This window comes from Chiloscyllium punctatum, chromosome 1 (genome assembly GCF_047496795.1).
Source record: "Chiloscyllium punctatum isolate Juve2018m chromosome 1, sChiPun1.3, whole genome shotgun sequence".
Lineage (NCBI taxonomy): Eukaryota > Metazoa > Chordata > Chondrichthyes > Orectolobiformes > Hemiscylliidae > Chiloscyllium > Chiloscyllium punctatum.
In genome coordinates, this window is record NC_092739.1 from 123,905,762 (window position 1) to 123,930,610 (window position 24,849).

A 24,849-nucleotide genomic window follows, 5' to 3' on the forward strand; every position below is an offset into this window, starting at 1 on the left:
AGACACGGGGAGAATGTGCAAACTCCACACAGTCAGTCGCCTGAGTCGGGAATTGAACCTGGGTCTCTGGCGCTGTGAGGTAGCAGTGCTAACCACTGTGCCACCGTGCCGCCCAAAGTCTCTTTACTGAGGTGGGGGAGGCCAGAACTGGAGAGCATAGGTTTAGGGTGAGAGGGGAAAGATATGAAAAAGACCTAAGGGGCAACTTTTTCACGCAGAGGGTGATACGTGAATGGAATGAGCTGCCAGCGGAAGTGGTGGAGGCTGGTACAATTGCAGCATTTAAAAGCATCTGAATTGGTATATGAATAGGAAGGGTTTGGAGGGATATGGGCCAGGTGCAGGGAGGGAGGACTAGATTGGGTTGGGATATCTGGTTGGCATGGATGAGTTGGATGAAGGGTCTGTTTTCGTGCTATACATCTCTATGACTCTATAATAAACAGCTTCATCATTGTTCAACTGTTAAATCTAGGCACTAACATCATTTTAAATTTCTTGAAAGTTACTCACAATAGTCTCTATTAGAGAAATGAGTTCTGCCTTCTCCTGTGATGTCCTGATAAATATTTCATTTCAAGATAAATATTTCAGCAACAAGACATTTTTTTAACACATTACCTTTACACATGCTAATTTGCAGACATTTTAATTGCTCCTGTTAGTATGAGCGAAATCAAAACCAATTGGGGCAAGGGTGATGCATTTTATTGCTGCAATGCAGGTAGATCCAGGTAAAGTTGCAGTTTTCTCCAAACCTCTATGACACTTTAAATTGAATTTAATCATTTCTGCTACACAAGCTACATACTTCTAGAAGAAAATATTTCTAACCTGGTTCAAGAGAAAGAGAGACTCATGGAAGCAAGCTTCAAGCCAAGCATTTGATAAAATTTCAATGATGTGCGGACATAAATACATATAATCTACAATAAGAAAGGCAAGAGAAGACCATCTGGTCCATCAAGCCAATCTTGTGGGCAACCTGCATACCTGCTCAATGTCATCCTGCATCAATAATTCAATCTGCTATAAATGATAAAATGATCATTGCTGTACATTTTCCACCAGGGGAAAAGAAAGGAATAGCGAGATTCTGATAAACATCAGTACTTCATCTTCAGTGTTACTTTTCTATGTACTATGGAGAGAAGGAGGAAGAGAGATGACTTGATCAAGGTATGCAAGGTAATAAGAGGCATGGATAGAGTCAATGGCCAGAGACTTTTCCTCAGAGCAGGATTGACTGACATGAGGGTTCATAGTTTTAAGATATTAGAAGGAAAGTACAGAGAAGACGTCAGAGGTGGGTTCTTTCCACAGAGAGTTGTGAATACCTGGAATACGTTGCCAGCTGTGGTGGTGGAAGCAGTCATTAGGGACATTTAAGCGACTGCTGGACATGCACATGGACAGCAGTGAATTGATGGGTGTGATGGTTCAGTTATTTTATTTGCGATTAGGAATAATTCTCGCCACAACATCGTGGGCCGAAGGATTTGTTCAGTGCTGTATTTTTTCTATGTTACAATATCAATTTTAGCCTCTTTCCAATTTGTCCTTTTTTTCCCATTTCAAATCTCACTATGTCAAAATTCTTTATCAGAAACATTGGGATACAAATTGTCCTTTGGTAATACAGATCTTTGAGTATTGATGAGAAAAAAAAATTTCATTGAAGTTTTTCAGATTGCACTCATCAGGACAATTTGCAAGAAGTGTCTCTGGAAAAGGAAACAAATTTTTATGTTTTTTTCTTAGGCCCCAAGCAGCAACAGGGACAGTCCTTGCATGTGTTCACACACACAGAGTCATAGTCCCACACTGATCCAATTCTCCACACAATGGGGGAAAACACCCGAGTGGCCAGTGACAAGCACTGCCCTTCACATCAAAGGGCAGATAGTCTAGCTTTAATTTTTTTTTTGTGCAGTAGTGCTTATTTTTATTCCCCAGCACCCATGGTGTGGGTGTGTGCAGGTGTAAAACACAGTGAAGGACACAAAGTGCACGAATCTTTATTCAATTTCCACCACCAGGAAGATATGAAAAACACCCAAGTGGCCAGTGACAAGCACTGCCCTTCAAACCAAAGGGCAATGCTGTGTGATCAAAACAGTGAAGGGGAGGGTAAGGACTAAATCAAAATAGAGTTGGACGGGGAAAAACAAATTTTTAAACTGTCTGACAGGATGTACTAATTGGTTGGAAAGTTAGCACATAGGTGTCAGGTAATGAAAGTCTAAAGCAAGAGAGAATTTAGACATCACCTCTTGCTATTCAATTGCATGGACAGGGCTGAATCCCCCACTATCAACATTCTTGGCTTTCCCATTGGCCAGAAACTGAACTGGACTAGCCATATAAATACTGTCACTACAAAATCAGGTCAGAAGCTAAGAATCTTGTGATGAGTACCTCACCCCCTGATTTCCCAAAGACTATCCATCATGTATAAGGCATAAGTAAGGAGTGTAATAAGATACTCTTCACTTTCCTGAGTGGGTGCAGCTCCAATAATGTTCAAGAAGCTTGACATCATCTGAGACATTCACTTGGTTAGCACCCAATCACAATCTTCAACATTTACTCCCTTCACCACTGACATACAGTGGCAGCAGTGTGCACAATCTACAACAAGCACTGCAGAACTCACGAAGCTCTTCTATACCACCTTCCAAGCCTACAACCTGTACTACTTAGAATGAGAATGACAGCAGATGCATGGGAACATTACCGCCTACAAGTTCCCCTCCAAGCCAGTCACCATCTTCACTTGGAAATACATCACTGTTCCTTCAGTGTCAAATGGGTCAACATCCTGGAAGTCCTGCCTAATGACATTGTGGGTGCCTCTAAACAAAATAGACGACAGCAATTCAAGAAGGCAGCTCACTACCACCTTCTTGAGGACATCTGGAGATGTGATAGCCAGGGACATTCATGACCCATTATTGAATAAAAAGAATGATGTAAAAAGAGCAAGAGTCACTGGGAAACCAGTTGGATGTCCCAAATGAAAATCAAAGTATGGTGTCACTGAAAACTAGATAACTTGACTTGTTGGTGACTGTTCTTGCCTTTTAGCTCAAAATTTAGGGACCTGTTTAACAGGGGCTAGGAAATTGTGTATAAGTTACATACTATATTAGTAGATTAAGTTAATGATTTAATAGTAGTAGTAAGGATTATCAGAAATAGTAAAGTTATTCTCAGTGATAATGTGCATTGTAGCTGACAGTTTTTTGGGTCTGTACATGATATTTCAGTTCTATTGAACACGGATGCTCTAGTTCAAGACAGATTATCCATTTCAGGAGAGTCTGACACACGAAGGTTTGGTCAACAAAAATATTGGGGAGATTGAGGATGTAACTGCATCTCCTTGTCTCCATAAGTATTAGAAAGTTGTAATATGTGGCTTTTGATAATATTTTTAATGCATTCAGCATTTACCATTGTAGTTTGAATGCTCACAGTCTAACCAGAGTCTTGTGTAGAATCACAGAATGGTTACAGCACAAAAGACGGCCATTCAGTTGTTGAGATGGTACCCAGGTCACCTCTGCAGTAACTTAACTAGTCCCAATCCCCCACCTTCTCTCTGCAGCCCTGCACTATTTTTTCAAGTGCTTATTTAATTGTCTGTCACATGCCGTGACTGAATCTGTCTCCAACTCACTTGCAGCCATTGCATTCCAGACTCCATCGCACTCTATGTGAAAATGTTTATTTCTCATATTCACCACCGACTCTTCTGTTACTCACTTTGACTGATGTCACTTATCCCTTGAACCATTCTCTTCTTTAATTTCTGCAGCTTCTTTGAAGCCTTCATATCCTTCACCTGAATTGGTACGCTGAATTGGAAGAAATGCTCCAATTGAGGCTGAAAGTTTAACTATATCTTCCTTAATTTTAAACTCCATAAATGCTTCTGTTTCAAAGTTCACAATCCTGTTAGCCATTTAACCACGTTCTCCCATCAATAATCTATGCACATAAACCAGCAGATCCCTCTGCTCGTGCAAGCCTTTTACAATATTATCATTCATTTATGTTGCCTCTCATCATTCTTCCCACCAGTATGTATTAATTCAAATGTGTCATCTCTGTCAACTTGTGTTCTCCTCATAATTCACACACTTACAAGTTTTATGTTTTAAAATTTTACCCTTTAAACCTAATTCAAAGTTATTTATGATGAAAATCTGTGGCCCTAATATTTACTAGGTCTACAGTAAATCCAAAGCAAAACATCCTCCTATTTGATGGTGGAAAAAAGCATGTTCAGAGTTACATGAGAGAATATATGGATGTCAGGAAAAAAAACAGGAGAGACTGAAGGGTCCACAGCAGTAGTATCCCAACCCTGAGTCAGGAGGCCCAAGCTCAAGTCCCATGTACTCCAGAGTTCTGAAGTAACATCCCTGAACAGGTCAATGAGGAAAATATCTAAAACATTTTTTTTCACAGCTTAAAAATATGGGGGTAGACCATTTAGGACAGAGATGAGGAGAAACTTCTTCACCCAGAGAGTGGTGGCTATGTGGAATGCTCTGCCCCAGAGGACAGTGGAGGCCCAGTCTCTGGATTCATTTAAGAAAGAGTTGGATAGAGCTCTCAAAGATAGTGGAATCAAGGGTTATGGAGATAAGGCAGGAAGAGGATACTGATTAGGAATGATCAGCCATGATCATATTGAATGGCGGTGCAGGCTCGAAGGGCTGAATGGCCTACTCCTGCACCTATTGTCTATTGTCTATTGTCTATTATCTTCTGAGAAACAACTGTTTATCACTATTCTGTTTCTTGTTATTCAGACAACTCATTATCCAGGCTGTTCATGTTCCATTTATTTAAGAGGATGTAATATTGCTGGAAAATCTGTAAAGCTGATCTTTTGGAAGTCCAGTGTCAGGAATAAGAGAGTGACTAGACTAAGATTCGGACCAGTCAAGGACAGTAGTGGTAAGTTGTGTGTGGAGTCCGAGAAGATAGGAAAGGCACTAAATAAATATTTTTTGTCAGTATTCACACTGGAAAAAGACAATTTTGTTGAGAAGAATACTGAGATACAGGCTACTAGACTAGGCAGGATTCATATGGAGGAGGTGTTAGCAATTCTGGAAAGTGTGAAAATAGATAAGTCCCCTGGGCTGGAAGGGATTTACCCTAAGGTTCTCTGGGAAGCTAGGGAGGAGATTGCAGAGCCTTCGGCTTTGATTTTTTTGTCATCATTGTCTACAGGAATAGTGCCAGAAGACTGGAGGATAGCAAATATTGTTCCATTGTTCAAGAAGGGGAGTAGAGATAATCCTGGTAATTATAGACCAGTGAGCCTTACTTCTCTTGTGGGTAAAATGTTGTATAAAGTTATAAAGGTTATAATCATCCAGAAAGGAATAATTTGATTAGGGATAGTCAACGTGGTTTTGTGAAGGGTAGGTCGTGCCTCATAAACCTTATTGAGTTCTTTGAGATGGTGACCAAACAGGTTGATGAGGGTATAGCAGTTGATGTGGTGTGTATGGATTTCAGTAAGATGTTTGATAAGGTTTCCAGCAGTAGGCTATTACTGAAATTACAGAGGCATGGGATTGAGGGTGATTTAGTGGTTTGGATCAAAAATTTGCTAGGTAAAAGAAGACAGAGGGTGGTGTTTGATGGAAAATGTTCATCCTGGAGTTCGGTTGTTCGTGATGTACCAGAAGAATCTGTTTTAGTGCATTGCTGTTTGTCAGTTTTATAAATGACCTGGATGAGGGCGTAGAAGGATGAGTTAGTAAATTTGCGATGACACTAAGGTCGGTAGAGTTGTGGATAGTGCCGAAGGATGTTGCAGATTACGGAGGGATATAGATAAGCTACAGAGCTGGGCTGAGTGGTGGCAAATGGAGTTTAATGCAGAAAAGTGTGAGGTGATTCGCTTTGGAAGGATAAGCAGGAATAAAGAGTACTGGGCTAATGGTAAGATTCTTGGTAGTATGGATGAGCAGAGAGATCTCAGTGTCCATGTGCATAGATCCCTGAAAATTGCCACCCAGCTCGACAGGGTTGTTAAGAAGACATCTGGTGTGTTAGCTTTTATTGGTAGAGGGATTGAGTTTCAGAGCCATGGGTACTTGGAGTATTGCATACAGTTCTGGTCACCGCATGATAGGAAGGAATTGGAAGCTTTGGAAAGGCTGCAGAAGAGATTTACCAGGTGGTTTCCTGGTATGGAGGCTCTTAGGAGGAAAGGCTGAGGGACTTGAGACTGTTTTTGTTAGAGAGAAGAAGGTTGAGAGGTGACTTAATAGAGACATATAAGATAATCAGAGGGTTAGATAGGGTGGACAGTGAGAGCCTTTTTCCTCAGATAGTGATGGCTAGCACGAGAGGACATAGCTTTAAATTGAAGGGTGATATAGGACAGATATCAGTGATTGATCTTTTTACTCAGAGAGTAGCAAGGGCATGGAACACCCTGCCTGAAACAGTAGTAGACTTGCCAACTTTAAGGGCACTTAAATGGTCATTGGATAAACATATGGATGATAATGCAATAGTGTAGGTTAGCTTCAGATTGGCTTCACAGGTTGACACAATATTGAGGGCCCGAAAGGCCTATATTGTACAATGTCCTAAATATGGCACATCAAGTACATTATTCTCATTGACTCTTTGTTATCTCATGAAAAACCTAACCAAGCTAATTAAACTTGCTTTGTCTTTGCCAAAATAATCTGAATTTCTGTAAATAATCCTCATTTGTATAAGTTCCTTTTGTCATAAATTATTATTTCTCACAGCTTTCAACAAGTGATTTTAAACTGTAGTTGCTAGTTTATACTTAGACTGTTTTTGTACAATCATATTTTATGACTTGACTTCAAGGATGGTTGGAAGATTGTTGCCTCAAGTTATTTTAATAATTAATTATGAATTCAATACTATTATGGGAATGCATTTAGTTTGACTGGAAGGTCTTAATATTATATTCAATTTAATTACAGTCAATAAAAGACACTGGTGCCATATGATCCTTTGAATATATGTCTGCATAGAGTTAGGGTTAGGGACAGTCAGATTGCATCAGGTCAAAATAAAAATGCTGGAAGTTGTGCTTCATATGACCTATGCTAATGTAAGCTCAGACTAACAACTGTGAAGATGCTTTGAGGGAAAAAGCTGTTATTCAAGGATAGAATTTTGGTTTTAAAATTAGTTTATTTTGGGTGACTGGTACTTCGGAATTAACTTCTCAATTAGTTTTATACCATGATCATTTAAAAACTCTAAGATGTACAGTTTCAGTGCAGTGATAAGTTTTGATTTTTGACAACATGACATTGTCTCTGAATTACAAGGGACGGTGTTCTGAAGTGATTTATTAGTTAACCCATTTCGGACAGAAAGAAAAATCAGTGAATCCAGTGGAGAAATATTATATCTGCCTGCACTTGAACCAGAAGTACTGACTTGTAGTGGGAGTAACTCAAAGAACTGGTAAAATTAACCAGACGCAACATTGCATCTGTAAATATCAACAGATCTAAGCAGTGACCAGTTGTGATTTACCAGAGCTAGGTTGCGTGAATTGGGGACTGACTGCGTGGCTACCACCTCACTGTCGGTCACTTATCGAGTTGAGCTCTTCGCCTGTCTATCTTCCCCACTTACCCTCCTGCATTCATTCATCCACACTTACTCAGCCACCCACTATTAATCACTCAGTCTATCACATTCCCTAAAATAACAGGAGCCAGGAGAAGGGTGCTACACAGTGCAGGCTGACTCAAGGTAAGTGGAGTGCTGATGAGGGAGATATGTCTGCGCAAAGTCACTAGCCCAAGGTTGCAAGGGGAGAGACTGGGAGGCATGTGAGAATGGCCTGGAGAGCCAAGAGAAATAAGAATGGATGATAACAATAGGTATTGTGAAGTCAGACATGGACAAATCATTCTTCTAGCCAAACTATATATTGATAAGTTTGGAATTCTCTATACTTAGATGAATCAGTTTGACATTTGAGATGATGTTAATCATTGGGTGAGATATTACATTTTCTCTTAGCAGTCAGAAAGTATTTTGATGTTGCCATCTTACATTTATGATTCTGCACTAACAAGTAAATACTGTCAGGAAAAGTGAAGGACATCTTAGGGAAACAGCCAGGATATAGTATGAAGCATTACTGGTGAGATGATTATCACCCTAAAGAAACCATTAATTAATTGGGTACAGCACAAGGACTGCAGTGGTTCAAGAAGGTAACTCTTTACCATCTTCCTGAGGCCAATCAACAGTGGGCAATAAATGCTGGCCCAACCATATCCCATGAATGAATAAGAAAAAGTGCTAAGCCAATCCAAAATTGATTATGTGTTGTTTGTACACTTGTAGTTAAAAATCGCACAACACCAGGTTGTTGTCCAACAGGTTTATTTAGAAGTATTAGCTTTTGGAGCACTGCTCCTTCATCAGGTAGCTATGAAGCAGGATCATAAGACACAGAACTTATAGCAAAAGATCATCCCTACCTGCCCTTAAAGCTCAGCCATTGCAGTTGAAGGGCAACCATATTGCTGTGGGTCTAGAGTCATACACAGGTGAGGATAGTAAATTTTCTTCCCTGAAGGACATTAGTGGGCCAAATGAGTTTTTTTGATAATCAACAATGGTTTCATGGGTCATCAATAGATTCTTAACTCCAGACTTTTAAAGTTGCATTTAAATGCCATGTCGGGATTTGAACCTGGGTCCCCAGAACATTAGCTGAGTTTTTAGATTCATAGTCTCATGACAATACAACTAAGCCATTGCTTCCCCATTAATGTCTAGCATAAGCTTAGATTTGTTTTCCTTATCTAACATTGTACAACATCCAAAGTTCTCTAGTCTTGTTGCTCATATCCTTCACCTTTACAGGAATATGCTAACCCTATTTTTGCATTAGGGTTAACCCTAACTCTCACTATTTCCCTTTTTAAATTACTTCCTCTGCTCTGATCTAGATTTTCCTACAAGTAGTTGCACCCAGTCCACTTTACCTTATCATATTAAGGTTGACCCAGTCAAAGCATACTTATGTTGTAGTTAAAAATCACACAACACCAGGTTATGGTCCAACAGGTTTATTTGGATCACTAGCTTTGGGTGCGCTGCTCCTTCATCAGGTGGTTGTGGAATATAAGATTGTAAGACACAGAATTTATAGCAAATGTTTACAGTGTGATGTAACTGAAATTATATATTGAGAAAGACCTGGGTTGTTTGTTAAGTCTCTCATCTTTTAGAATGACCATGTTGGTTTCAGTTCTTTCATATGTAAATCCCAGAACTTTTATAAAGTTATATTCTCAAATGAACTTTAACAGTAGGTGCCACATTGGCCCAGATACTGCAAGGAAAGTGTGAGGTGCCTTGTGTGAGGCTGTCTGTGCCTGAATGCTCAGACTGATTCTATTTCTAAAAAAAGGATTTACAGAATTTTACATGGATTCATGCAGTTTTTGAGCAAAATGAAATGTCTTTCTGCAAGTACAAATTCACCCGACAAACTTATATGTGTGTGTGTGTATGTGTGTGAGTGTATAGGGGTATAAATCTGTGTGTGAGTGTAAAGGGGTATAACAGCTATAATACCTATAAATACTCTTGTGCACAGCTTGCTTTTCACTTGTATTATCCAGTAAATGTTACAAACACACCATTCTCTTTCGTCCTATACTTGTTTTTTGTGTCAAGATTTCCTGACCGGTCCTGTTTGTAAGAATATAAAAGCAGAGCTGAAAATGTGTTGCTGGAAAAGCGCAGCAGGTCAGGCAGCATCCAAGGAACAGGAGAATCGACGTTTCGGGCATCAGCCCTTCATTCTTGAAGAAGGGCTGATGCCTGAAACGTCGATTCTCCTGTTCCTTGAATGCTGCCTGACCTGCTGCGCTTTTCCAGCAACACATTTTCAGCTCTGATCTCTAGCATCTGCAGTCCTCACTTTCTCCTCTTTAAAAGCAGTCCAATATGACTTCACAATTTAGCTTGTCAGTCTTTGACTGCACTTTACCTGATCTGCTTTCAACCCTTATGGCCGTCTGATAAATTAACAATCTAGACTGCAGTTTGTTCTTTTCCATACCTATTCTATAATCACTGCACCCTAAGTGTTCCACCGAGTGGATAATTGATCCATTTCATATTTCACTTTCCTTAGAACCAAATCTAGCAAGTCCTCCTTCCATATTTGGCCTGATGAATACTGCACAAATTTGACTTTTGATTTTTATTTAGATTGTTCCATGTATATGTGTTCATATCCAAATTAATATCGGCGTAGATTCTTGTGATTAAGCATGAATGTTTAGAAAATTCCAAACAGTTGTGCCAATACTTGTCTCACACAGCTGATTTCTGTTTGGTGTTATGTCATGTGTATACACACAGGTCTTGGCCTTATTTCACTGCATTTCTGTAGGTAAAGGAAATCAGGCTTATTTTCGCCCATAGACCAGTACAGTTAGATCTACATGTATATGTTCCTTCTCCTGTGTTATCCTGACAATTGCATTTATAATAGTATCATCAGCTAAATTACATAGAAGATCTCCAGTGCCTTCAACAATGTCCTTTGTAAATTTAATAAAACATAATGGCACTGAGATTAATTCCTGTGGGACAACAGTATTAATGAACCTCCAAGCAGACCCATGCTCAACTACCACAACTTCATGTCCAAAGTGCTTTTGACTGATGACTGACATCTCTGAAGGAGAGCGAGGAATTAATTACCTTGGGGATCAGAGCAAGCCAGCAAGCAGCAAGTTAGAGATATACATCTTTATGAGGTTCTGGATGTAAGATGCACATTTGATCCGATGTGTTGAGGATTTGAAAATCATACTGAGAGTTGAACTCATTTTTTTATCAGAAAAAAGTTGAAGAGGACGGATTAATTCAGGATATAGGCATTTTTAAGAGATATACTCTATAGAGCAATAGAGCTGTACAGCATAGAAACAGACCCTTCAGTCCAATTCATCCATGCTGACCAGATATCCTAAATTAATCTAGTCCCTTTTACGAGCACTTGGCCCATATCCCTCTAAAACCTTCCTATTCATAGACCCATCCAGATGTGTTTTAAATGTTGTAATTGTCCTAACCTCCACCACTCCCTCTGGCAGCACATTCCATACACATACCACCCTCTGTGTGAAAAAGTTGCTCATTAGATCCCTTTTAGATCTTTTCCCTCTCACCTTAAACCTATGCCCCCTACGTTTGGACTCCCATACCCTGGGGAAAAGATCTTGGCGATTTACCCTAACCATGCTCTTCATGATTTTATAAATCTCTATAGGATCACCCATCAGCTTCCGGTGCTCGAGGGAAAATAGCTATGTCATTGTTTATGACTGTTTTGTTTCCAGTTTTCTCTTCAAAAGATGCTGTTTTGTTAGTGTACATTTTTCTCGGTCTCTTCATAGAATCACAGAAATATTACAATGCAACTTGTTGAATCAGCTCCAACATTTAATGAGATGATGGCTGATCTAAAATCTAAATTGAAAAGATCATGGCTGATCTGCTAATCCTTAACTCCACTTTCCTGCCTTTTCCCCATAACCCTTGATTTCCTGACTGATTAAAAATCTTATCTATCTCAGCCTAGAATATACTTAATGACCCAGCATCACCAGTAAAGAAATTTAATTTCAGCACCTCTGGGAGAGAAATTCCTCCTTACCTCTGTCTTAAGTATGTGGCCCCTTGCTGTGAGATAATGTCTTGTCCCAAACTCTCCCAAAAGGAGAAACATCCTTTCTATTATCTACCCTGTCAAGTCCCTTAAGAATTTTGTATCTTGCCTCAGTTTCTGATATTCCAATGAGCGCAGGTCCAATCTACTCAAACAGTCATAGTAAGACAGTCTCTCCATACCTGATTTCAGGGTAGTGAACCTTCTCTGGATTGCCATTACATCTTTCCTTAGATGAGCAGTCCAAAACTGTTCAAGATGTTCGAGCTCTATAGTACCTTGTACGGTTTTAGAAAAACCTCACTACCTTTGTACTCTATTCACTTTGAAATAAAGCTGAACATTCCATTTACCTTCCCTGTTACCTACTGAACTTGGATGCTCACCTTTTTTGATTCATGAGCAAGGACTCCCAATCCAACTGCTCCTTTGCTTTCTACAGTTTTTCTCCATTTGAATAATATTCAGCTCCTTTGTTCTTCCAGCCAAAGTGCATATGTCCCCAAATTTTATTCTGTTATGTTTTTGCCCACTTGCTTAACCTATCTATATACCTTTGTGGGATTTTTTTGTGTCATTCACTTGCCTTCCTATCTATTTTTGTGTCATCTGATGACAGTACATCCACTTTCCTCATTCAAATCATCAATATACACTGCAAATAATTGTGGCACCAATACTGATCACATTAGCACTCAACTAATTACTGGTTGTCATCCCCAAAACTTTTCCTTATCCCAACTCTCTGTCTTCTATTAGTCAGTCAATCCTCTGTCCATGGTAATGTATTACATTCAGCTCCATGGCTGTTATCTTAATATCATAAAATCCCTACAGTGTGGAAACAGGCCATTTGGCCTCACAAGTCCACACTGACCCTCTGAAGAGTATCCCACCCAACCCACTGTGCTTTACTCTACATTCACCCCTGACTATTGCACTCAACCTACACATCCCTGAACACTCTGGATAAGTTAGCATGGAGGAAGGTGTGGACTGCAGATGCTGGAGAGTAACCCACCCGAACCCATTCCCTTACCCTAATATGCTACATTTACCCCTGAATAATGCACTTAACCTACACATCCTTGAACACTATGGGGAATTTAGCATGGCCAATTCACCTAAGCTGCACATCTTTGGACTGTGGGAGGAAACTGGAGTACCTGGAGGAAACTCAAATAGATACGGGGAGAATGTGCAAACTCCACGCAGACACTCACTCGAGGCTGGAATCGAACCCGAATCCCAGGTGTTGTGAAGCAGCAGTGAGCCACCTAATGTGTGGTGCCTCAAAGAAACACAGCTGTACAAGTCCATTGTCTTTACTCCATACCCTTGCCCATTATTTCTATTCACATAATCATCTAATACCCTATTATTTGCCTCAATTGAATCGACCTCCACCACACTTTCAGGCATTGCTTTCCAATCCATAGCCACTTATTCCATGAAAAATATATTTTGCATCATTTTTGAATCATAAAATCCTGGAAACAGGCCCAACAGACAACAAGTCCACACTGACCCTCCGAAGAGTATCCCACCCAAATCCACTCCGCATTACTCTACATTTACCCCTGACTACTGCACTCAACCTACACATTCCTGAACATTCCAGACAATTTAGCATGGAGAAAGGTGAGGACTGCAGATTCTGGAGATCAGAGTCGGGAGTGTGGTGCTGGAAAGACACAGCAGGTCAGGCAGCATCCGAGGAGCAGGAGAATCGACATTTCGGGCAAAAGCTCCTCATCAGGAATTAGGCCTGTGAGCGGGGGGGAGGGGTCAGGGGTGGGGGGGGTGGGGGAGTAGGTGACTGGTAGGGGGAAAGGTAGCTGAGAGTGTGATAGATGGATGGGGGTGAGGGTAATGGAGGTAGGTCAGAGAGGTGGATGGAGCGGATAGGTAGGAAGGAAGATGGACAGTTAAGACAAGTCATGAGTGCGGTGCCGAGTTGGAAGGTTGGAAGTGGGATAAGGTGGAGGAGGGGTAATGAGGAAACTGGTGAAATCCACATTGATGCCATAGGGTTGGAGGGTCCCAAGGCGGAAGATGAAGCGTTCTTCTTCCAGGCGTCAGGTGGTTAGGGTGTGGCAATGGAGGGGACCCAGGACCTGCATGTCTTTGGCAGAGTGGGAGGGGGAGTTGAAGTGTTCGGCCATGGGACGGTGGGGTTGGTTGATGCGGGTGACCTGGAAATGTTCTCTGAAGCGCACTGTGAGTAGGTGTCCTGTCTCCCCACTGTAGAGGAGACCACATCAGGAACAACGGACACAGTAAATGACATGTGTGGAAGTACAGATGAAACGATGGATGCGGAAGTCTCCTTTGTGGCCTTGGATGGAGGTCAGGAGGGAGGTGTGGGGATAGGTTTTGCAATTCCTGTAGTGGCAGGGGAAGGTGGGTTGGGGGGGGGCATGGTCCTGACAAGAGAGTCGTGGAGGCAATGGTCTTTAGGGAAAGCGGATAGGGGTGGAAAATATATCTCTGGTGGTAGGGTTCATTTGTAGGTGGTGGAGGATGATACAATGTATACAGAGGTTGGTGAGCTGGAAGGTTATGACCAGGGGTTTCTGTCCTTGTTGTAGTTGGAGAGGTGGGGTTTGAGGGCGCAGGTGCAGGAAGTAGATGAAAAGCATTGGAGGGCATCATTGACCATGTGGAAGGGGAAATTGAGGTCTTTAAAGAAGGAAGCCATCTGGTGTATTTTGTGGTGGAACTGGTCCTCCTGGGAGCAGATTGAGCATGGCCAATTCACTTAACCTGAACATGTTTGGATTGTGGGAGGAAAGCAGAGTACCCGGAGGAAACCCACACAGTCACAGGGTGAATGTGCAAACTCAACACAGATAGTTGCCCAAGGCTGGAAGCAAATATGGGTCCCTGGTGCTGTGAGGCATCAGTGCTAACCACTGAACCACTGTGCCACCTTTCTATGCCTATGTTTGTCATTTCCAGACTGAAGATAAGTATTAATTTAACATCTTTCAAATCAACAAATCTGTGCCCTCTGATTCTTGATCGTTTGATTAGCGACAACAGTTTAGTTCAATCCACTTTTTCCATGCTGCTCATGTTTTGGAAAATTTCTATCAGAACTCCTCTCAGACTTTTTGTCTCAAACTTTCCAATCTACTTGGTGATCAAAAGTTTCTTATCCCTGGAATCATTCTTTGTTCTTTCAAAACCATTCTTGAAACCATGTTCTTCGATGCATTCATTTCCTTCGTTTAGTGGTTGCCCAGACCTATATACAATAATCCAGCTGAGGCAGGTGGAGTTTAATTTAGATAAATGTGAGCTGTTGCATGTTGGCAAAACAAATCAGGGCAGAACTTAATGGTAAGATCCTAGGGAGCGTTGCCGAACAAAGAAAACTTGGGGTGTAGGTTCATGGTTCTTGAAAAGTGGAGTTACAGGTAGACAGGATAGTGAAGAAGGAAGGTGTTTTGCATGCTTGCCTTTATTGGGTAGTGCATTGTGTATAGAGGTTGGGATGTCATGGTGTAGCTGTACAACATTAGTTTGGACATTGCTTAGGCCACTTGTGGAATACTGTGTTCAGTTCTGGCCTCCCTGCTACAGTAAGAATGTTCAGGAAATGTTTACATGGATGTTGCCAGAGTTGGAGGATTTAAGCTATAGGTAGAGGCTGAATATGCTGGGACTGTTTTCCCTGGAGCATTGGAGGCCGAGGGGTGACCTTATAGAAATTTATAAAATCATGAGGTGCACGGATAGGATAACTAGGCAAGTTCTTTTTCCATGGGGTGGGGGTATCAAAACCTAGAGGGCACAGATTTAAAGTGAGAGGGGAAAGATATAAAAGGGACCTAAGAAACAACGTTTTCACATGTAGGGTGGTGCATGTATGGAATGAGCTGCCAGAGGAAATGGTGGAGGTAGATACAATTACAACATTTAAAAGGCATCTGGATGGGTACCTGAAAAGGAAACATTTTGAGGGATATGGACTAAATGCTAGCTCATTAATTTAGATTAATTTAGGATATCTGTTGGCATGGATGAGTTGGACCAAAGGGTCTGTTTCTATGCTGTACATTTTTATGACAGAGGAGTTTAGAATGATGCTGAACGTTGTACAAACATCCCTGCTTTTGACTTTATGATGGAGTAGCAGAAGGTGGTTGGGCCTAGGACATTGCCTGGAGGACATCTGCATAGATATCATGGAGCTGAGATGACTAACCTTCTAGAACCATTTCCTTCCTATGTGTCAGGTCTGTCTTCAACTAGCAGAGAGTTTGCCCCAATACCGAATAGTTCCAGCCTTGCTAGGGCTCTTTCATGTCACATACCATCCTTCAGCTGATGAATCAATACTCCTTCATGTTGAACAACACTCGGAGGAAGCACTGAGAGTGGCAAAGGTGCAAGATATACTGTGGATAGAGGATTTCAATATCCCTCACAAACAGTGGCTCAGCAGCAATGCTACTGATCGAGCTGCTTGGTTTGATTAGGTCTGCACAGGTGATGAGAATACCAACAAGAGGGAAAAGCATAGTTGACCTCATTCTTAGCAATATGCTGGCTGCAGATGCATCTGTCCATGACAATATCAATAAGGTTGACCACTGCACAGTCCTCCATAGTGGAAACAAAGTACTGCCTTCACACTGAGATTACCCTCCTTCATGTTGTATGGCACTGTCACCATGTTGGATGGGACAGATTTGGAATGGATCCACCAGCCCAAGAACTTGATATCCATGAGGTGTTGTGTGCCATTAACAGCAGCAGATTTGTACTTTAGCATAATCTGTAACTTATGGCTTGGCATATTCCCCACTCAACCAAGCTAAAGGTCAATCCTAATACAATGGAGAGTGCAGGTGGGCATGTCAGGCATACCTAAGAATGAAGTGTCAACCTAGTGAAACTATCAACAGGATTACTTGTGTGCCAAACATTAAAACAGCAAGTGATAGACAGAGTCCAGTGACTCACAACTGATGGATCAAATATAAGCTCAGCAGTCCTGCCATATCCATTTGTGAATGGCAGTAGACAATTAAATAACTCACTGGAGGAGGAAGCTCCACACTATCCCCATCCTTAATGATTGAACACAGCACATCAATGCAAAAGATAAGGCTGAAGCTTTTGCGGCAGTCTTTAGCCAGAAGTACCAAGAGGATGATCGATCTCAGCCTCTTCCAGTAGTGCCCAGCATCACATTAGCAGTTTTCAACCAATTTGATTCACTCCAGCGGTATCAAGAAATGTTTGGAGGCACTGGATACTGCAAAGGCTATATGTACTGAGAACGTTCCAGCAATATTACTGAAGACTTGTGCTCCAGAGCTTACCTAGCTCATAGCCAAGCTGTTTCAGTACAGTTATAATGCTGCCATCTCTCTGACAATGTGAAGAGATAGCCCAGATATGCCCTATATATAAAAAGCAGCACAAATGCAACCCGGTCAATTATCACCCCATCAGTCTATTCTCAATCCTTAGTAAAGTGATGGAATGTGTCATCAGGCAGTACCTGCTCAGCAATAACCAGCTCAGTGATGCCCAGCTTGGGTTCTTCCAGGGCCAATTAGCTCTTTACCTCATTACAGTCTTGGTTCAAACATGGACAAAAGAGCTGAATTCCAGAGGTGAGGTGAGAGTGACATCTCTTGACATCAAAGCTGCATTTGACCACATGTGGCATTAAGGGGCCTGAGCAAAGCTGAAATCAATAGGTAGCAGAAGGCAAACTCTTTCCTGTTTAAAGACATACCAGACACAGGGGAAAATTGTTGTACTTGTTTGAGATCAGTCATTTCAGCTCCAGGACATCTCTGCAGGAGTTTCTCAGGATAGTGTCCTAGGCCCAACCACCTTCTTCATCAATGACCTTCTCTCCAGCATAAGATCAGAATTTGATGCGCTGCAAAAATTCTCCAAGACTCATTAGACAGTATGTTCCAAACCGATAACCACATTTGTCTAGAAGGACAAGGGCAACCGATGCATGGGAGCAACACTACCTGCAATATCCCCTCAAATCAGTCAACATCCTGACTTGGAAATGTATCACCGATCCTTCAGTATCATTGGGCCAAAATTCTGGAATTCCCTCCCTAATGGCCTTATGGATTAACCTACAGCAAATGGACTGCAGCAGTTCAAGAAGGCAGCTCACCACCACCTTCTCAAGGGCAACTAGGGACGAACAATAAATGCTGGCCAGGCAGTGATGCCCACATCTCATGAATGAATTAAAGAAAAACCTCACGGTCTGAAATTTTGAGAAAAGAAGACACACTACAGACTATAATATAAATTTCCCTGTTTCACCTTATTTCACCCATTTCCCACTCTAAGAAGGTGTGCTGGTTATTGTTTGTGTGCATTTGATTGAATATGGAACTGTGCCATTTTTATCTGGTCCTCAATGGGACTGGAATGTGCAGCATGAATTTTCATGGACTTCATTCTCATTTTACTGCATCACTTAAGACTTAACTGGTCTCATATATATCACAGACTGCAAATATTCTTCACTTTGTAAAGTGAAATACATTTAAATTGATTTTAGCTTAATACATACACATTGCTTCCTTGAAAATGTTGAGAGCTTTCTATATTTCAAGCAATTGCATTAGTATATCATTTTGTTTAAATATTTCATGCAGGTAATATGGACATCAAAAATTCAACATTTTGTGGTATTTATCCAAAGATGCATATCTAGTTACTGCTGGGGAATGCTGCACCTTTCAAGATGTATAGCATAAAGTAGGTAGATCTATAGTGGCCCAAGTTTACTCGATTGCTAAATTGTGTCCTTATTGTGACATAGACTTTGATGATCATTATTACAAATGTTGAAGCACATTTAAGGTATGCCCATATTGTTGTGGATAATATTCTATTGTAAAACTTCTGGCATAATATCCACTTACTCATACATTGTAGGTAGAAAAAATGGAATTTGTGGCATTGGAGAGACTGAAACAGGTTTGGAGAAGAAGCTGAGTCACGGTAATTGTACAAGCTGACCCCATGTTGAGAGAAAAAAAAATCAACAAGGCAAAGAATATTTAGTGTAATCAAATGCAGGAATGTAAGATCATTGTGGGATTCCCAAAGTGAGAGTGGGTAGGAAAGCAATTGCTGAGGGTGTTGTCCATATTGGATAGGTGAGAGGGAAAGGGCAAAACTCAGTCAGACCCCTATCCTATTAATAAAGGAAAGACTCAAGAAATTAGAATGATCAACTATATTGAAGTCTGCAGGATGGTTAAATGGCATTAAAAAAATACTATAGCATGGACATGGCTTCAGAAAATGCCCATTGTGACTTTGGTTTGGACTTACTTAATGATTTTATAGGAGCAGAAGCTCAAACAAGGTACTTGTTTAGGAGTTAATTAAGGGAATATGCAGGAGAGAAATTGTGCATTTCATTAACACATGCTCAACTACGAGCAACAGTTAATAAGTGGGCAGGAATAAGAAACTATGACATGTTCAGATCATGCAACATGCTACACTCCCTCTGTACTTTAAAAGAACTTAATGTTAAAATGTATAATGACACAATTACATAAATTCTGCGAGTACAGTCTGATTTAATCAATAAAATTGCTATTTTTATCAGGGTATCATTTTCCATTTTCATTAGCTTAACTGTGCTCTCTCAACATCTCCAATTTTGTCAAACCAGAAATTTGTCTTTGACTGCCAACTCCACTTAATGATCGGATCTCTGACATTGATTGAATAATCTTAATAAGAGTCCAGAACTTGCTTTGCTGAACCAATAGATTCTGTGATTCAGCAAACTTTCAGTCACTTTGTGACTTTTACTTTCTTTCCGAATTTCACTTGGTACTGTAGGAAGAATTTGGACAGTCGGAGATTTATTCTGCTCTCACTATATCAGACTTACTCTTTCAAGCAAATGATACCAATAACACTGACTAAATCTCTTCCCAACCTCTCCTGGTTGTGCATGTGTTCTCATTGCTACAATTCCAATCACATACTTCTTCTTTTCACCTCAGTGGCTTTTAACCAACAGAGAACTAAGTTTCACATCTCGAGTATCATGACTCATCTTCAATACATTTTGTTTCTCTTTGCTATTGGTGTCAGACTTAACCAAACTAAACTTTATCCTGAAAGTGTGTTTGTGCACTAACGTGTCAAATTAAAAACTTGTGGGGTTAGTTTGTAAGAGAATGGGAAATTATCTACTCAGTAGTAAAGAGAAACATGGGTGTAGTTTATGATAATATTATGAGGGGTATTGATAGGGTGAATAGCCAATGTCATTTTCCAAGGGTAGGGAATCCAAAACTGAAGGCATAGGTTTAAAGTGAGAGGGGAAAGGTTTAAAAGGAACCTGAGGGGCAACATTTCACACAGAGGGTAATGTGTGTATGGATTAAGTTGCCAGAGAAGGCAAGTACAATTACAGCATTTAAAAGGCATCTGGATGAGTATATGAATAGAAAGGATTTAGAGGGACATGGGCCAAATGCTGGCAAATGGGAATAGATTAATTTAGGATATGTGGTTGGTGCAGATGAGATAAACTGAAGGGTCTGTTTCTATGCTGTATAACTCTATGACTCAATAAATCGCTGCTAGCTTGTCACCTAAGAAATGCTTCTACAAAGACCTTTTCATAATGTGAACACGTTTTTTCTGAGCACCATTCAGGTCTGGATCTTATGTTGGAATTAGGGTGTGTTTAACGTAACCATAAGATGTAGGAGGGGAAGGAGACCATACAACCTATTGAATCTGCTTTGCCATTCAGTGAGATCTGATAACCTTCAACTCCATGATTTTGCCTTTACCCCATAGCCATTCCCTTACTTATTCAAAATTTGTCCATCTCACTCTTATATTTACTTAATGACCCAGCCTCAAAATCCCCCTGTGGTAAAGCATTTCACAGATCCAGTGTGCTTTGAGAGAAGAAATTGCTCTTAATCTCTGTCTTAAATGTGCAACCCCTTATTTTGAGATAATGCTGTCTGGTATTCGACTCTTCCACAAGGGAAAACAGGAAGTGAAACACCTATCCCTACATGCCCCCTCTCACTTCAATTTAAGGCCCCAAACAATCATTCCAAATCTAGCTAAGATTCACCTGCACTTCTAACCTGGTCTATTGCATCCATTGCTCCCGAAGTGGTCTCCTCTACATGGAAGAGTCCAAGCATAGACTTGGGGACCCGTCCATGAAGCATCCACACTCTGTATGCTCCAATCAACACCACCTTCTGGTTGCCAGCCATTTCAACTCCCACTCCCGCTCCCACTTTCCTGGTGACATGTCCATCCTGGACCTCCTCCACTGTCAAAATGAGGTCACATACAAAGTGGAGAAACAAAAGGAAGGTGGGTAAAGATGTGGCTGATGAAATGCAATGTAGGAAAGTGTGAGGTAATGCACTTTGGTAGGAAGAGAAGAGGCATGGATTATTTTCTAAATGGAGAGAAAATTCAGAAATCTGAAGTTCAAAGAGACTTGGGAGTTCTTGTCCAGGATTCTCTCAAGGCAAACTTGAAGGTTGAGTCAGTAGTTAGGAAGGCAAATGAAATGATGGCATTTATTTTGAGAGGACTTGAAGATAAAGGCAGGGATGTACTTCTGAGGCTCTATAAGACTCTGGTCAGACCACATTTGGAGTATTGTGCACAGGTATGGACCCCATATCTCAGGAAGGATGTACTGGCCCTGGACCGTGTTCATGAGAATGGTCCAAGGAATGAAATGCTTAACATATGAGGAATATTTGAGGACTCTGGGTATATAATGGATGCAGTTTAGAAGAATGACAGGAGATCTAATTGACCCATACAGAATACTGAATGGTCTGCACAGAGTAGATGTTGGGAAGATGTTTCCATTGGTATGAGACTAGGACCCAAGATCATACCCTTAGAGTAGAGGGAAGACCTTTTAGAATGGAGATAAAGAGAAATTTCTTCAGCCAAAGAATGGTGAATGTATGGAATTCATTGTCACAGAAGGCAGTGGAGGCCAGGTCATTGAGTATATTTAAGACTGAGATAGATAGATTCTTGAGATAGATAGATCAAGAGGATCAAGGGTTACAGGGCAAAAGCAGGAGAATGGGGTAGAGAAACTTAAGAGCCGTGATTGAATGGTGGAGCAGACTCGATGGGCTAAATTGCCTAATTTCTGTTCCTATGTCTTATGGTTTTTTTGGTCTAATGGACTAACACTTGATATTCTGCCTTGGGAGCTTACAGCCCAATGGCTACAATATAAAGTTCACCAGCGCGTCAAAATCTTCCAGTCTCCAACCTCATCTCATATGTAGCGCTCCTTCTCCTCCCTGCCTCATTGACATGATCTAACCTGTCAATTTTCCTTCTCACCTATCCACTCCGCCCTTTCCACTGACCAATTACAATAACCTCTACCTGTATCCACCTATCACCACCCCACCTACCTTTCCCCAGCCCTATGCCCCTCACTCTATTTATTTCTGAGCTCCCTTCCCTCTCCCTGGTCCTGATGAAGAGTCCAGACCTGAAACGTCGACTCTCCTGCTCCTCTGATGCTCTGTGACCTGCTATGCTTTTTCAGCTCTACATTTTATCAACTCTGAATTCCAGCATTTGCAATCCTTACTATCTCCAACATTTCTGCATCTATGCTTTCAGGTACCTAAGAATCTTGTATGTTCCAATTGGGTCTTGTTCTTCTGTACTCCAGTTAGTTCTTCACAGGTTTTCACCAACTCTTACTTGTCTCTGTCTATGTTTGGATGCCAAAGATATGCTATGACCATTGTTGATATGCTCTATGATCAGACTGGACTCTTGGTCACCATGAGGTAGATGAGCTTCCACAAACCCACTTTTGGTTTTGGATTTACAGGGCCAGTTTATTCTACTGTGATAGAGGAAATCCACCACGTGGTCTCACAAGAGGAGGCTCTTGTATTAAACTAGATCAAGCTTATTGCAGGAGAGCAGTCAGGTTCAAGTTATATTGGTATGACAGACATTGTTACAAAAACTATGAGAAGATCTTTGTTTGTTCGTGGAATGTGGTGAGTCCATCATTTGTTGCCCATCCCTCATTGCTGTAGAGAAGGTAGCATTGAGCTGCCTTAGGAAGATTGGAACACCCAATTAGGAAAGAATACAAGTATTTTGACCCAGGGGACTGAGAATAATGGGCAAACCTGGAATCCTGATGAAGGGCTTATGCCCGAAATGTCGACTCTCCTGCTCCTCGGATGCTGCCTGACCAGCTGTACTTTTCCAGCATGACACTCTTCAACTCTGATCTCCAGCACCTGCAGTCTTCACTTCTAGTAAACCATTTTGGGCCCTGATAAGGAGAAATTTAAGCTTTCATATGTAGTGTGTCCATGCTTGGCCTCAGTCAGGGGTTGTGTTATGGAGTCATCAAAGATGGTTGCAGTGGGCAACCCCTGTCTCTCAGTAGCCAGCCTTACAAGGCACCTGGGACCCTCAAACACAGCGCGAGCATGAAAGTTGCCGAATATGTAGGCAGTGCCTAGGGTACCAGGTACAAACCTCTAAGAAGTGGAACCAGTGATCACTTATCACCTGCACAATGATGGAATACTATTTCCCATTGATAAGCTCAGCATTGTTCCAATTTGGCCCTCTCAGTGCAACACATGGGGAAGCCAGCTATGTTGCTGAATTCGTTAAAGAGAGAACAAAGGAACTGGTGTGATCTGGCAAAATTAACATCGTACATTTGTGGTTGGATGATTGAGCTATCTCACACAGGTCTCCCTTTTCTCCCTGGAAGGAGCCAGTTACAAAGAAGCTCACTATCTCCCGAATAGGATGGCCACTCACTCCTTCAGGTTGCAGGTCCTAACCTAGCAGTTGGCATGGCTGGCTATGTCCTGGAACAACCTCAGACTACACTGATACTGCACCTTGCTTATCTGGAGGAAATGGCATTGAGGACGGCAGACTCTGGCACCCTACTCATTCATCCTGACAGATTCTACAGCTGTGATCTCTTCAAGTGGTAGCTGCTCTTCACTCTCCATTGTAGGTTGCTGCTAGACCAGGGCTTGCTGGCAGTTGTTTCTCCTCTAATTTGCTGTGTCTTTAAAAGATGCATCTATTAGTCACACTTACAATTAATCTCTCGGGAACATAAGGCATGGAAGAGCTCTTAACGATGAGAACTGTCAAGAGTTGAAACCTTTACAAATGATGGGTTAAAGTGCCCCTGCATTGAGTGAGATATGTTACATTCTGACAAGGAGGGCCATAGAACAATTTATCTTGACACTTGGACATGGAGTTTTCTTTTGATGAGTGCTTGTGGAGTGGTGAGTAGCAGAGTGTAAGTGCCAAATGACCACTGATCTTTCCTTTCTCATCCCAACCCATATCACCCCCATTGTGTATAAGATACTCTGTTGCTGTAATTACAGTACCATTCCATGTCCCTGGGGACCCAGGAAGTTTTGCACTGGATGATTACATCAATGGTTACAGATGTCTCTTTTAAACTCACCCATGATTATTTCTGGTTCAAATGTCTGCATGCAATTTGCAAGTACTTTTGACCCACGATCAACGTTACCACCAACCAGCATTTGTCATCCACATATTTGGATGCCATATGCTTTTCACATGCATTATGGTATGACCACAACTTATATGAACCTGCACTCTGCAGCCATGTGAAAGATGCAATTGCTTCTTAATGGGCAGAACTGGAGCCCAAGGTGTTTAACTGACACTGACTCTGCCTCTTCCAGATGTGTTTGCAGATTGTGCTGAACACTGCAAATACAAGACTCGGCCAAGTCATCAGATTCTCCCCCATCAACCTCCAATTCCCAAGGTAGAATAGGAACCTGCATGTTAATGAATCAATGACTCCCACTAATGAACATCTCACCTCGATAGATGTCAACAGATCCAAGTTGTAAAATATGGCTTGTTGCTCCCAATGTCAAGGCCCCATTGGACTTCTAATGTGATTTTCTTGCATTTCCTGTCATAGCTGACATTGCTTAGGCATTTTTGGATTCCACCTTTAACGTTTTTAATAAGAACAAGTTTCTAGAAGCATAAAGTGAAAGGTTAAT

General features: G+C 41.3%; 1 protein-coding gene across 4 annotated transcripts in view; it reads left to right on the top strand.

Moving 5' to 3' along the window:
* LOC140479591 (A disintegrin and metalloproteinase with thrombospondin motifs 12-like) overlaps positions 1 to 24,849 on the top strand; it is a 569,904-nt gene that overhangs the window by 258,516 nt on the left and 286,539 nt on the right. The gene's annotated exons all lie outside the window — the stretch shown is intronic.